This window comes from Eriocheir sinensis, unplaced genomic scaffold (assembly GCF_024679095.1).
Source record: "Eriocheir sinensis breed Jianghai 21 unplaced genomic scaffold, ASM2467909v1 Scaffold217, whole genome shotgun sequence".
NCBI classification, from domain to species: domain Eukaryota; kingdom Metazoa; phylum Arthropoda; class Malacostraca; order Decapoda; family Varunidae; genus Eriocheir; species Eriocheir sinensis.
In genome coordinates this window covers 451,129-464,759 of record NW_026111518.1, presented here as the reverse complement: position 1 = coordinate 464,759, position 13,631 = coordinate 451,129, and the positions used below count along the sequence as shown (strand labels likewise).

Below are 13,631 nucleotides of genomic sequence, written 5' to 3'. Positions count from 1 at the left end.
TCATCTGCTGGGTGGACAGTTGTGTCACATCCCCATCAGCAGTGAGGTTGTTCCACCACACCACCGCTGCGATGGAGAAGGCACATTGGTGGGTGCTGGAGCGGGCCATTGGCACTTCCAGGAGGGAGGCGTTGCTCAGCACCGTTCTCGTGCTGCGCTCAGACCTCCTCCAGGTAGCCCTCAGGTCAGTCAGGTGGGGCACTAGGCCCATTTGTGCCTTGTGTAGCACCGTCAGGGCAGCGACGCGGCGACGGTGCTCCAGGCTGTTCAGCTGGTTCGTGGCTGGTCTTGCCCGTCCTTCGTGTGGGTGTTGTTGTTGTTGTTGTTTTTGATGTTGTCGCTGTGTTTCCCACTGGCTCGGTCGGTGGTGCTGGGCGCCGTTGATGAGGCGTTCAGCCCTCCTCTGCACCTTGTCTAGCAGGTTGAGGTGGCAGCGGGCGCTGGCCATCCAGGTGAGCGGTGCATACTCCATCACTGGACGGACTTGTGCCTTATAGAGGGTGTTCAGGCCCTCAGCATCGAGGAGGTTCTTCATGCGGCGTAGGAGGTTCACCTTCTGGGAGGCTTTGTGCGCCACCCTTTCAAGGTGACGGTCAAACCGCAGCTGGGAGTCCACCTCCACGCCCAGGATGTTGACGCTGGCCTGCAGGGGGATGGTGTCGTTCCTGAATCTCAGTCTGCCGTGGAGTTGCCTCGCGTCCTCCCAAGAACGTGATATTACCATGGCCTGGGTTTTGTCAGGGGCAAACCTGACTTGCCACCTCTTTCCCCAGGCGATTATGTCTGCCAACTGTCTGTTGACGGACTCTATCACGTCCTGGGCTTCCTCCCTCTTGTATGTTCTGGAGAGGGTGCAGTCGTCGGCGTAAGCGCTTGCTGCCGGGATGGTTTGCAGGAGGTCGTTAAAGTATATGTTCCACAGAATAGGTCCAAGGACGGACCCCTGTGGAACGGAGGCCTCCACCGGGAAGCTGGTCGAGGTGCTTCCGTTGACTGCTACGCGGAGGCTCCTGCCTAACAGGTAGTTTGAGAGCAGGCGCAGCAGGTCCCCCGTGATGCCTAGTTGCTGTAGCCTCGCCGTCAGACCGCGGTGCCAAACGGAGTCGAACGCGCCAGCTATATCCAGGGCAATCACGAGAGAGGGGTGGCCGTCATCAAGGGCGTCATGCCAAGACTTTGAGAGGAGAAGGAGGAGGTCTGAGGTAGAGCGGCCCTTCCGAAAACCAAACTGCTTCGATGATTGCTCCCCGATGATCCTCTCAAATGTCTTGCTGATGATTGGGAGGAGTGATATTGGCCTGTAATTGCCTGGCTCGGACCTGGCTTTTTTCTTGTGTACGGGTGTGACTCTGGTCTCCTTCCACTGTGCAGGCCACACCCCGCTCTGCAGGCATCGCCGGAAGATCTGGGCGAGGGGGCTGGTGAGCTCATCGGCGCATCGCCGCAGTAAGTATGGACTGACGCTGTCAGGGCCTGGCGCCTTCCTGGTGTTGACGCCCCTCAGATGTCTCCTGACAGCGTCCTCAGAGAATAGCACATTCTCTAGTCTTGAGGCGATGAGTTGGGGGAGGGTGGGCGGCTGCCTGTCTGGTTCCTGGGTTGTCATCTTTTTACTGAAGTGACAGGCCAGCAGGTCAGCCTTTTCCCGGCTGGTGATGGCCAGGTCTCCGTCAGGTTTCCTCAGGGGCGGGATACGTTCCTGGGGGGTAAGGCCTTTCTGTTCCTTCACCAGCCCCCACCACTGTTTCGGGTCGGTTTGGTTAGAGGACAGCTTTCTCCTCCTGTCGGCATCCCACCTTTCTTTTGCCCACTTTGCTGTCCTCGTCATATTTTTGCAGGCTCGTCTGTGCTGGGCCTTTTTTTCCTGCGTGGGGTGTCTTTTATATCGTGTCCAAGCCTTGTGTTTCCTTTCGGCTGCAATACGGCACCTGTACCCGAACCAAGGCTGGTCTTTCGGGCTGGTTGAGTCTCTCTCTCTCTCTCTCTCTCTCTCTCTCTCTCTCTCTCTCTCTCTCTCTCTCTCTCTCTCTCTCTCTCTCTCTCTCGATCTCTCTCTCTCTCTCTCTCTCTCTCTCTCTCTCTCTCTCTCTCTCTCTCTCTCTCTCTCTCTCTCTCTCTCTCTCTCTCTCTCTCTCTCTCTCTCTCTCTCTCTCTCTCTCTCTGTCTCTCTCTCTCTCTCTCTCTCTCTCTCTCTCTCTCTCTCTCTCTCTCTCTCTCTCTCTCTCTCTCTCTCTCTCTCCTCAGGTGCGCCGATCCTACCACTCTCGGCTACAAACCAGTCATGCTTCTTGAGGACAGCGACTTCCCGACCACAACTACCATCGCCTCCCACCTCCTTACCACCACGATCCCCACTACGACAACCACCACTACCACCACCACTACCACTAGCATCTCTGCGACTCTGGACATCATCACGGACACACACAACAGCAGTGAGGAGAGTAACGCTACGATGAGGATGACGGAAGAGAGTAATTCTATAATGGATGATGAGGATGATGCAGCCGTGACCAGCGCCCCACGTCACGAACCCCCGCCAGTCAACGCTTCAGTGAGTTACGTGGACGTGGAGACAGCGGCCACGACAGATATCCACCCACAGACAACACCAGAGGGACACAGCCCCACCCCGACGGCTGTAGCATCCTCCCAAAGGGCACCAACGCCTTCTCCACGCCAACCCACGCCTACAACGACTCCCATGAACGCCCCCACGCCCACCACGCTGCCATACTGGATCATACACAACCGCATGCCGCCCTTTGACCATCATGCCACCGTGCACCCCCCAGCGGCCCCACGGAGCAGCGCAAGGCCTCGCCTGGGGGTGGCACTACACGGTGAGACGGTCCGGGAGAAGGCGACGCTCAAGGCACACCAGCCACGCAGAAAAATTCGTAATAAAGCCACAGAGAAGAAGCGCCACGCATCAAGACCCTCCGCGCGGCCCTCCAGCATCCTGGAGCACACCAAGGACCTCTGGGTATTCCGCGGCGCTGGCAACCACGGCCTGAGTCCCGGCCAGCCGCTGCCTTTCGGTCGTCTCAGCCGCGGCCACGTCAACGACTGGGCGGTGGTGGGCGCGGGCGTGGTGGCCTCTTCAGTGGGTGTGGCCTTGCTGGTGTGTGGGTTTCTCCTTGCCCGAGGGCGTAGCAAAGCCGGGTCTATGTGGGAGGCGTCCTCGTACTGGCGTGAGGGAGCGGACGAGGACGTGGTGATGGTGGTGGGCGGCAGCAGCGAGGAGGACGAGGGGACGCTCACGGAGTCCGAGGGGACCGTGGGCGTGGTGACGGAGACCCACCGCGGCCTCAGAAACCGCCTCTACCTCCTGCTGCAGAGGGACACGGCCACTGGTATCACCCCCAGACACGCTGCCAGACCCCCGCTCACCCTCCCCGGCTGACCCCACCACGTCCCCCGCCTGGCACTGACCCCACGGCCCGCCCCTCGCCGCCCCGCCCCTTCCACGCCCTTAAGGAGAGGAAGGGAGTCAGTTTCCTGCCTCGGCTCCTCCCTCGCCGCTAACTGGCATTAAGGATTCCGCTCGCCTCGACACGGGACTATACTTTGGGAGCCCGTCGCGCCGACCCTCACCTGGACTTATTTCTCTCTCCCCTCTCCTTCCCCTCTCCCTCTCTCTCTCTCTGTCCGCCGCGGAGTGCCACACGTACGCAGCAACAAGACAGCAGCATCACCGTGCGTGCGTGTGTGTGTGCGTGTGCCGGGACACCAGTGATTCATAGTATTAATGCTTTTATGTTTATGTTAGTCAGATGTCTTGGTGCCATTAATCATTTTGGGGTATCGAGGCTCAAAGTGATGAAAACGAAGCAGCTCGGGATGAAAGATAAAACCCAACCCTAAGTTTCCCACGCCTCTCATACAGTAAAAGGGACTCCATAAGCTCATCCAAGACGCTAAACATAGGCCTTGTACAGAGCCTTGCCCATGTGTTAGAGGGAAGAAAGAGCAGAAAGAAATATAGAAAGAAAGATAAAACCCAACCCTAAGCCTCCCACGCCTCTCATACAGTAAAAGGGACTCCATAAGCTCATCCAAGACTCTAAACATAGGCCTTGTACAGAGCCTTGCCCATGTGTTAGAGGGAAGAAAGAGCAGAAAGAAATAAAGAAAGAAAGATAAAACCCAACCCTAAGCCTCCCACGCCTCTCATATAGTAAAAGGGACACCGTAAGTTCACTTAAGACTCCTGTAAAAGTAAAACAGTAAATATAAACCATTCCGAGAGCCTTGTCGATGTGTTAGCGGGAAGAAAGAGAAAAAAAGAAAGAAAGAAAAACCCCAATCCTACGCCTCCAACGATCCCCATGACACTAAATGAGACTCCGTAAGCTCATCCAGGAATCTAGTAAGCATAAGCCTTGCCCATGTTAGTCTCTGCCCCGCCCTCTCTCCCTGGCGATGGTCCGTCTCTCCGAGGTGTTGCCGGGTCAAGGCCGCGAAGGAATAAGACAGTGCGTGGCCGTTAGCGGTGTTAATGAAGAGTGACGTGAGGGAACTAGGGTGTGGGTGTGTGGGTGTGTGCCTACGTAGCTAGCTGGTCCTGTTAGGCCTGATCGCTGCTAGGGATGTGTTGGAGTGGGGAAAAGAGCAAGGAGTGAGAAATTATGAAAGAATGAGAAAGGAAGAGTAAAGAATAAGAAATAAGGAAAAATAAGAAAGAGTAAAGAGTAAAACAAAAATAGGAAAAGTGTAAGGAGTTAGACAAGTAAGAAGGAATTAGACTGAAAAGTATAGACCTGGGAAAAGAGTAAAGAGTGAGAAAGTATGAAAGAATGAGGAAGGAAGAGTAAAGAATAAGAAATAAGGAAAAATAAGAAAGAGTAAGGAGTAAAACAAAACTAAGAAAAGTGTAAGGAGTTAGACAAGTAAAAAAGAATTAGACCAAAAAGTATAGAGTGAACGAGGAGGATTATGCCCCTGTGCCAATTTGTACGCAGTAAGGAATATGTGTAAAACTAGGGTGAGGATTACTTGTGCCAATTTGTACGCGGTAAGGAAGGTATTAATAGGATGGTCAGTATTATGTGTGCCAATTTGTACGCGATAAGGAAGGTATAGGATCAGTATTTTGTGTGCCAATTTGTACGCGATAAGGAAGGTATACGATCAGTATTTTTTGTGCCAATATATACGCGATAAGGAATGTATAGGATCAGTATTTTGTGTGCCAATTTGTACGCGATAGGGAAGGTATAGGATCAGTATTGTGTGCTCCAATTTGTACGCGATAAGGAAGGTATAGGATCAGTATTGTGTACTCCAATTTGTACGCGATAAGGAAGGTATAGGATCAGTATTTTGTGTGCCAATTTGTACGCAATAAGGAAGGTATAGGATCAGTATTGTGTGCTCCAATTTGTACGCGATAAGGAAGGTATAGGATCAGTATTGTGTGCGCCAATTTGTACGCGATAAGGAAGGTATAGGATCAGTATTGTGTGCGCCAATTTGTACGCGATAAGGAAGGTATAGGGTCAGTATCGTGTGCTCCAATTTGTACACGATAAGGAAGGTATAGGATCAGTATTGTGTGTGCCAATTTGTACGCGATAAGGAAGGTATAGGGTCAGCATTGTGTGCGCCAATTTGTACGCGATAAGGAAGGTATAGGATCAGTATTGTGTGCGCCAATTTGTACGCGATAAGGAAGGTATAGGATCAGTATTGTGTGCGCCAATTTGTACGCGATAAGGGAGGTATAGGATCAGTATTGTGTGTGCCAATTTGTACGCGATAAGGAAGGTATAGGATCAGTATTGTGTGGCAATTTGTACGCGATAAGGAAGGTATAGGATCAGTATTGTGTGCGCCAATTTGTACGCGATAAGGAAGGTATAGGATCAGTATTGTGTGGCAATTTGTACGCGATAAGGAAGGTATAGGATCAGTATTGTGTGCGCCAATTTGTACGCGATAAGGAAGGTATTGGATCAGTATTGTGTGCGCTACTTTGTACGCGATAAGGAAGGTATAGGATCAGTATTGTGTGCGCCATTTTGTGATAGAAAGAAATAGAAAACGAGGGCGATGTCTACCCCGAGCGAAACTCTCTAGCAGAACACAAGGAGGCAATTTACCTGTCAATTTACCTGCAGCGCTAAGTGTCAGGTGAAGCCAACAGGTGTGAGATGCTCGATATGAGATAGCCGCCGCCAAGCAGTTCTATGTACGGCAGGAGGAATAGAGGTGACACTCCTGAGGCTGCTGGGAAACTAAACCGACGAGACCTCTGCAAGCACGTGAGACAGAGCTGAGAGGAACGGTGAAACAAGTGGAAGGGAGAAAGATAAGGGACGAAGAACAATGAAACAAATTAAGGCGAGGAATAGAGGTGACACTCCTAAGGCTGCAGGAAAACTTAACCGAAGAAATCTCCACAAGCACGTGAGACAGCTAAGAGGAACGGTGAAACAAGTGGAAGGGAGGTTTCTGTAAGAGGAAATATAAAGGACGAAGAACAATGAAACAAATTAAGGCGAGGTTTCTACAAGAGGACTGAAACCTAAACCCGAGGCCTCAGGAGAGATAAGATACGAAGAACAGTGAAATAAATGCAAGTGAGGTTTCTATAAGAGAAATAAAACCTAAAACCAAGGCCTCACGAAGCTAGGCAAATACCAAAACGAAGTGAGCTCTCTACAACAGGACTAAAAACAAGAAAACCATTGCCTTACGAAGCTACGAGGAACAGCATAACGAAATGAGCTCTCTCCAACAGGCCTAAAAACCAGCAAGCCAAGGCCTCACGAAGCTACGAGGAACAGCATAACGAAATGAGCTCTCTATAACAGGACTAAAAAACAGAAAATCAAGGCCTCACGAAACTAGGCAAATACTAAAACGAAGTGAGCTCACTACAACAGGACTAAAAACCAGAAAGCCAAGGCCTCACAAAGCTACGAGGAACAGCATAATGAAATGAGCTCTCTACAACAGGACTAAAAAACAGAAAATCAAGGCCTCACGAAGCTACGAGGGACAGCATAACGAAATGAATTCTCTATAACAGGAATAAAAACCAAACACCAAGGGCTAACGAGGCTAGACAAACAGCATAACGAAGTGAGTTCTCTACAGTAGGACTAAAAACAAGAAAACCAAGGCCTCACGGAGCTACGAGGAACAGTGAAGCCGAAAGAAGTGAAGTTTTTACATACAAGGAGAAGAAAAACTAATACCGAGTCCTCTGAAAGGAAAGAAAAATAAGAGAAGCGATATGTCTTATGTGAAACGAAGTGTGCTGTTTATACGAGAGGAAAAAAAACTAGAAAAAACTACAACCCGAGGCCTCTGTAAGATATAAACAAAGGAATCGCTATCTCTTCCTAGTAAAATATAGATTCTAAAGACAAAGGAAGTAAAGAGAAACAAAAGAAACAATGCATATCTCTTCCTATTAAGAGATAAACTATAAAGACCTTTGTACAGCCTAACCCATAGATAACTCTTTGTAGACAGAACAGGCAGTAACCAACCCGGATCTTTGTACTGTAAGATATCGTATTATACAGTTTTTTTTTTTTTTTTTTTTTTTTTTACGTTGTTGCCTATTGCGCCGGTAGGCATCTTCCCGGTGGGGCCTGATGGTCGGCCCAAGGCTTCTTCCAGGTGGGGCCTGATGGTCGGCCCAGCCCGTTCTGGCGCAGGCGAGTGTTTAAAGTGGCGCCATCTTGCATTGGCTCATGCTGCCCCCCGGAACTCGTTCTTGATTCGCTTGGACGGGTTCCTCTAGAGTCCGGGTTGATGGGTGGTCTTCAGGACAGCATGTGGGTAGTTTTAAGCCACTCGGCGGTGACTGAAAAATCCGAGTGGTAGCGTGAGGATTCGAACCCGCGTCGTCCATCACGCGGCGAATGTGGGTCCAGTACGCTATCACTTGGGCAACCGCCTACCCAGTATAGTAGGAACCTTTGTACAGCAGGTGATAACAGTAGGTAGTCAGACCTTTATAAGCGGCAGAGAGGAAATAAAGAGATGTTACAGAGGAATATATAAACGTTTGAAATCTTTGTATAGAGGATAATGATGATTTTTAATGGAACAAAATAGAAGAAGCATTTAAGAAGCATATAATAAGCATTTGTAGGGGAATTTTAGGACAACAAACAGAAGGAAAATAAAAAGATGACTGGAATATATAAACGTTTGAAGTCTTTGTATAGAGGATAATGATGATTTTTAATGGAACCAAAGATAGGATAAGCGTATAGCAAATATGGGTAATGGAATATTTGGACGAAAACCAAAAGGAATTTTTTTTTTTACAACAAAGGAGACAGCTCAAGGGCACACACAAAAAGAAAACAATAAAAAAAAGGCCCGCTACTCGCTGCTCCCCAAAAAGAATCAAAAGAGGTGGTCGAAAGAAAGGTCAATTTCGGGAAGAGAGGTGTCCCGATACCCTCCTTTTGAAAGGGTTCAAGTCGTAGGCAGGAGGAAATACAGATGAAGGAAGATTTTACCAGAGTTTACCAGCGTGAGGGATGAAAGAGTGAAGATGCTGGTTTCTCTTGCATAAGGGGTTTGGACAATATAGGGATGAGCATGAGTAGAAAGTCGTGTGCAGCGGGGCCGCGGGAGGGGGGCAGGCATGGAGTTGCTCAGAAGAGCAGTCAGCGTGGAAATATCGATAGAAAATAGAAAGAGAGGCAACATCGCGGCGGAATTTAAGAGGTAGAAGACTATCAGTAAGAGGAGGAGAGCTGATGAGACGAAGAGCCTTAAACTCCACTCTGTAAAGATGTAAGTGTAATATATAAACGATGGAAGTCTTTGTATAGAGGACATAACGATTTTTAATGGAACCAAATATAGGATAAGCGTTCAAGAAGCATTTGTAGGGGAACATTTAGACGAGAAACTAAAGGAAAAAAAAAAAAAGAAAGGTGGAATATATAAACGATGGAAGGCATTGTATAGAGAATATGAAGATTTTATATGGAACAATATATAGGATAGGAATTTAAGAAGCATTTGTAAGGGAATATTTAGACGAGAAACTAAAGGAAAAAAAAAGAAAGGTGGAATATATAAACGATGGTAGTCTTTGTATAGAGAATATGAAAATTTTATATGGAACAAAATACAGAATAGGAATTTAAGAAGTATTTGTAGGGGAAATGATAGGACGAGAAATAGAAGAAAAATAAGAAGATAAGTGAAATATATAAACGATGGAAGGCTTTGTTCAGAGAATATGAAGATTTTTAATGGAACAAAATATAGGATAAGGATATAGGAAGCATTTGTAAGGGAATTTTGTGTCGATAAACAAAAGGAAAATAAAAAGATGACTGGAATATATAAACGATGGAAGTCTTTGTATAGAGAATATGAAGATTTTATATCTAACAGAATAAAGGATAGGAATTTAAGAAGTATTTTTAGGGGAGTGATGGGACGAACAGAAGGATAATATAAATGGATAAAACGAGAATGGAGGTATAATACAAGCTCAGACTGAATGAAAACTTAAAGAATGCGATAAGAAATAGATAATACGACATATTGAAGAAAAAAAAATATAGAAAGAAAAAATATATAATAGAAAGAATCGATAAAAGCGGGGGTAAATTTAGAGGTGATACATACACACACGAAAATAAAAGTATAACAAAAGCTCAAACGGAATAGAAACTTGAAGAACACGATAAGAAATAGATAATACGGTATAGATAACTTATACCGACTAAAATAAGTAGTAAAAGTTAGGATAGGTAAACGGGAGGCCTTTGAAGGGAGGAAAAATAAAGAAACTGACGAAATATTTTTATCATTGGAGAAAAGAAGGAAAAAGAGGGTGAGGAGGCGTCTCTAAAAAGAAAAAAAACTAAGGGCCATATTCTGAAACATTTCGGGGCTCGCCCACCCTGCCACACCTGACAGGGGATTCATAGAGGTTGTTGTGGGTTCTTCCATGAGTAGTTTTAAGAGCCTATTGATAGCTTGACAAGGCTTCTGCACCATGAAAGTGAAAAAGCACTCCTGAGAACCTAATCTCCTCTACGGACTTTGGAAATCGTTGCTGTGGGGCCGATAGCGTCTGGGAATACGAGCCTAACGCCCCTTTCACACAGCGGACTCTTTGCAGCGCTGCTCAGCATATTTGCCGCTGATGAATGGATGCTTTCACACGCACTCACGACCACAAAAAGTAGCGCTAAAAACAGATTTGCGTGGTTGGCTTCGCTGCCGGTGGCGACCACAAAAAGTAGCGCTGCTCGTCACGATACATGGCATTCAATGGGAGTTTTCACACGTAGCTGCAGCAGCGCCACTTTCTTAGCAGCGCGTGCGTGGAGCGATTGTAGCGCTGCTAACGCCCGACTCAATTTTAGTAGCGATGCTGAGAAGCGCCGCTAATTCGACACTCACCCCACAACACTTTCTAGAAAGATAAGCTGCGATTCACAGCAGCGCTGCTAAAACTGAGTCGCGCGTGAGTAGCGCTGCTGCAGCGCTCTAAGTGTCCCCGTGTGTAAGGGGCCAAACAACGTCGCTATTTCCCTGACCTTTAAGACATAAGCTCCGAGTGACATGTGTATAAGAGCCTTGGAACCTCTTTGAACTGTATATAGATGACTTCGAACCCCCTTACTCGAGATGGTTGTTGTTGTTGTTAAAGCTGTTTACTATTTGTCATCTCTGAGATCTTAATCTACTTCAATACAAGGCGATTCCTGTCTTGAGTGTTGCAGGAATGAAGAAAGGAAAGGAAGGGGAAGTGTTGTGGAGGGAATATATGTGAGGACGGGAAGTGTTGTGGAGGGAATGTATGTGTGTTGTATGAGTCCTGAGTGTTGCAGGTAGGAAAAGAAAGTAAGAAAGGGTTGCAGTGTGTTGTGCGTGTGTATATTTGAGTGTTGAGTGTTCAGGAAGAAAGGAAGGTAAGAAATAGTTGAGGATGGAAGGAAAGAGTTAACGATGGAAGGAGGATGAAGGAAGAAAGGAAGGAAGAGAAAAAAAGGTGCAGTGTGCTGTGTGTATGTGTGTGTGTGTGTGTGTGTGTGTGTGTGTGTGTGTGTGTGTGTGTGTGTGTGTGTGTGTGTGTGTGTGTGTGTGTGTGTGTGTGTGTGTGTGTGTGTGTGTGTGTGTGTGTGTGTGTGTGTGTGTGTGTGTGTGTGTGTGTGTGTGTGTGTGTGTGTGTGTGTGTGTGTGTGTGTGTGTGTGTGTGTGTGTGTGTGTGTGTGTGTGTGTGTGTGTGTGTGTGTGTGTGTGTGTGTGTGTGTGTGTGTGTGTGTGTGTGTGTGTGTGTGTGTGTGTGTGTGTGTGTGTGTGTGTGTGTGTGTGTGTGTCTGTGTGTGTGTGTGTGTGTGTGTGTGTGTGTGTGTGTGTGTGTGTGTGTGTGTGTGTGTGTGTGTGTGTGTGTGTGTGTGTGTGTGTGTGTGTGTGTGTGTGTGTGTGTGTGTGTGTGTGTGTGTGTGTGTGTGTGTGTGTGTGTGTGTGTGTGTGTGTGTGTGTGTGTGTGTGTGTGTGTGTCTGTGTGTGTGTGTGTGTGTGTGTGTGTGTGTGTGTGTCTGTGTGTGTGTGTGTGTGTGTGTGTGTGTGTGTGTGTGTGTGTGTGTGTGTGTTGTCTGAGTCATTCCTCGTGTAGGTGTTGCGTGTCATGATGAAAAAAGAGATCTTGCAATGGAGTATAAACGATGTAAGTCTTTGTCTAGAGGATATGAGGATGACCAGGTGAGGAATAAGAAGAGAGAGAAGAAGAAAAAGAGAGAAGATGGTAACGAAAGTTAAATAATAAGATGTGAGAAGAGAAAAGAAAGAGAGAAAAAGAGAGGAAAGTGAAGAATAAGAAAGACATGAGGAGTGTGGAATGATGAGAAATGATGAAGAATGAGTGTGTTAAAAAAGCCAAAGATTATTACGTTATTATTATTGTAGTTATTATTATAAGCATTATTATTACTATCTTCACCTGTATTACTATTGTTACTATCTCTACTACTACTACTACTACTACTACTACTACCTCTGCTGCTCCTCCTCCTCCTCCTCCTCCTACTACTACTACTACTACTACTACTACTACTGCTGCTGCTGCTACTAGTACTACTACTACTACTATTACTACTACTACTACTACTACTACTACTACTACTACTACTACTACTACTACTACTACTACTATTACTACTACTACTACTACTACTACTACTACTACTACTATTACTACTACTACTATTACTACTACTACTACTACTACTACTACTACTACTACTACTACTACTACTACTACTACTACTACTATTACTACTACTACTACTACTACTACTACTACTACTACTACTACTACTACTACTACTACTACTACTACATAACATAAATGATACTTCCTCCCATGTTTATTTTCCCGACACATAATCATGGAGGGCTCCATAGTTTGGAGGTCATTAGCCCCAACTCTGTTCGCTAATGACTGTGGCATCCAACCATATCGCTAATACTACCTGACACTATATCACCTATCGTCTATTACGTCTAGATCCCCCTTTCCTTCCCTACTCAAGTCACTCCCGACCCACCCTAATATCACTCTCCACCACTGTGGCTTCATAGTCCATATTGGAGATGGTGGTGGCTTTTGGGCCAGAGTGTCTGGTGCCCCTGAGACATAGGATGGCCGACCTGAGCAGGGAGAACGAGAGGCGACACCTCATCCAGGCGACAACGTGGCTCCTTGGCTGATGCTTCTTTTCTGAGATTAGATCCGCGAGGCGTGCGTAGAAGCATTGGGCCCTGGGACCCATCCCGCCGGATGTGGTGAAGACGAGGGGGGTGAAGCTGCCCTGATCCACATGTTGGATTCTTTCACCGTATGCCCTTGTCTTCTCCTGCTCGTTCCTGTAGTGGGCGGCTTGCAGGGGCAGCTCACGGTGACAGGCAGCCATCGGGTCGAATATGCGGATGTCCATGAACGCCCGCTGTCCGCGCACCCAGAATCCGCGGGCACTTACATCAACCCGTGCCTCCTGTGTGGTATTGGCTGTCCTGTTCCGAAGGTGTTCGCCGTCCAGGGGAAGCAGTGCCGGCTCGGTAGTGACGTCTTGGCATACCTCCCCGAGCATGCTGGCTGTCAGATCCCTCACTTCATCGTGTCGAATACAAACGAAGCCTCCTTTTTTACATAAGAACATAAGAACGCAGGAGTCTGCAAGAGGCCGGTAGGCCTGTACGAGGCAGCTCCTGTGACCCTAAGCTCCCGTGTATCTAACCCCACCTAATATCGCTGTCCATGAATTTATCTAGTCTATTTTTGAATGTGACAATTGTATTGGCACTCACCACATGACTGCTAAGCCTATTCCACTCATCCACCACCCTGTTAGTAAACCAATTTTTGCCTATGTCCCTGTTGAATCTGAATTTATCCAGTTTAAACCCGTTACTTCGTGTCCTACCCGGTTCTCTTACCAACAAAACCTTATGAATGTCTCCCTTATTAAAGCCCTTCATCCATTTATAAACCTCGATCATGTCTCCACGCACCCTTCGCCTTTCTAGAGAATGCAAGTTTAACTGTTTGAGTCTTTCCTCGTATGGCAAGTTTCTCAACCCCTGAATCATCTTAGTCATCCTCCTCTGCACCGATTCTAACATTTTGA

General features: G+C 47.3%; 1 long non-coding RNA gene across 1 annotated transcript; it reads left to right on the top strand.

Annotated features, from left to right (window-relative positions):
* The first annotated feature begins 5,366 nt into the window (after positions 1-5,366).
* On the top strand, positions 5,367-5,973 carry LOC126990866 (uncharacterized). Its single transcript, XR_007744878.1, has 4 exons — positions 5,367-5,493; positions 5,632-5,769; positions 5,814-5,859; positions 5,904-5,973. It is a non-coding gene; the product is annotated as an uncharacterized LOC126990866 (long non-coding RNA).
* Positions 5,974-13,631: the final 7,658 nt, after the last annotated feature.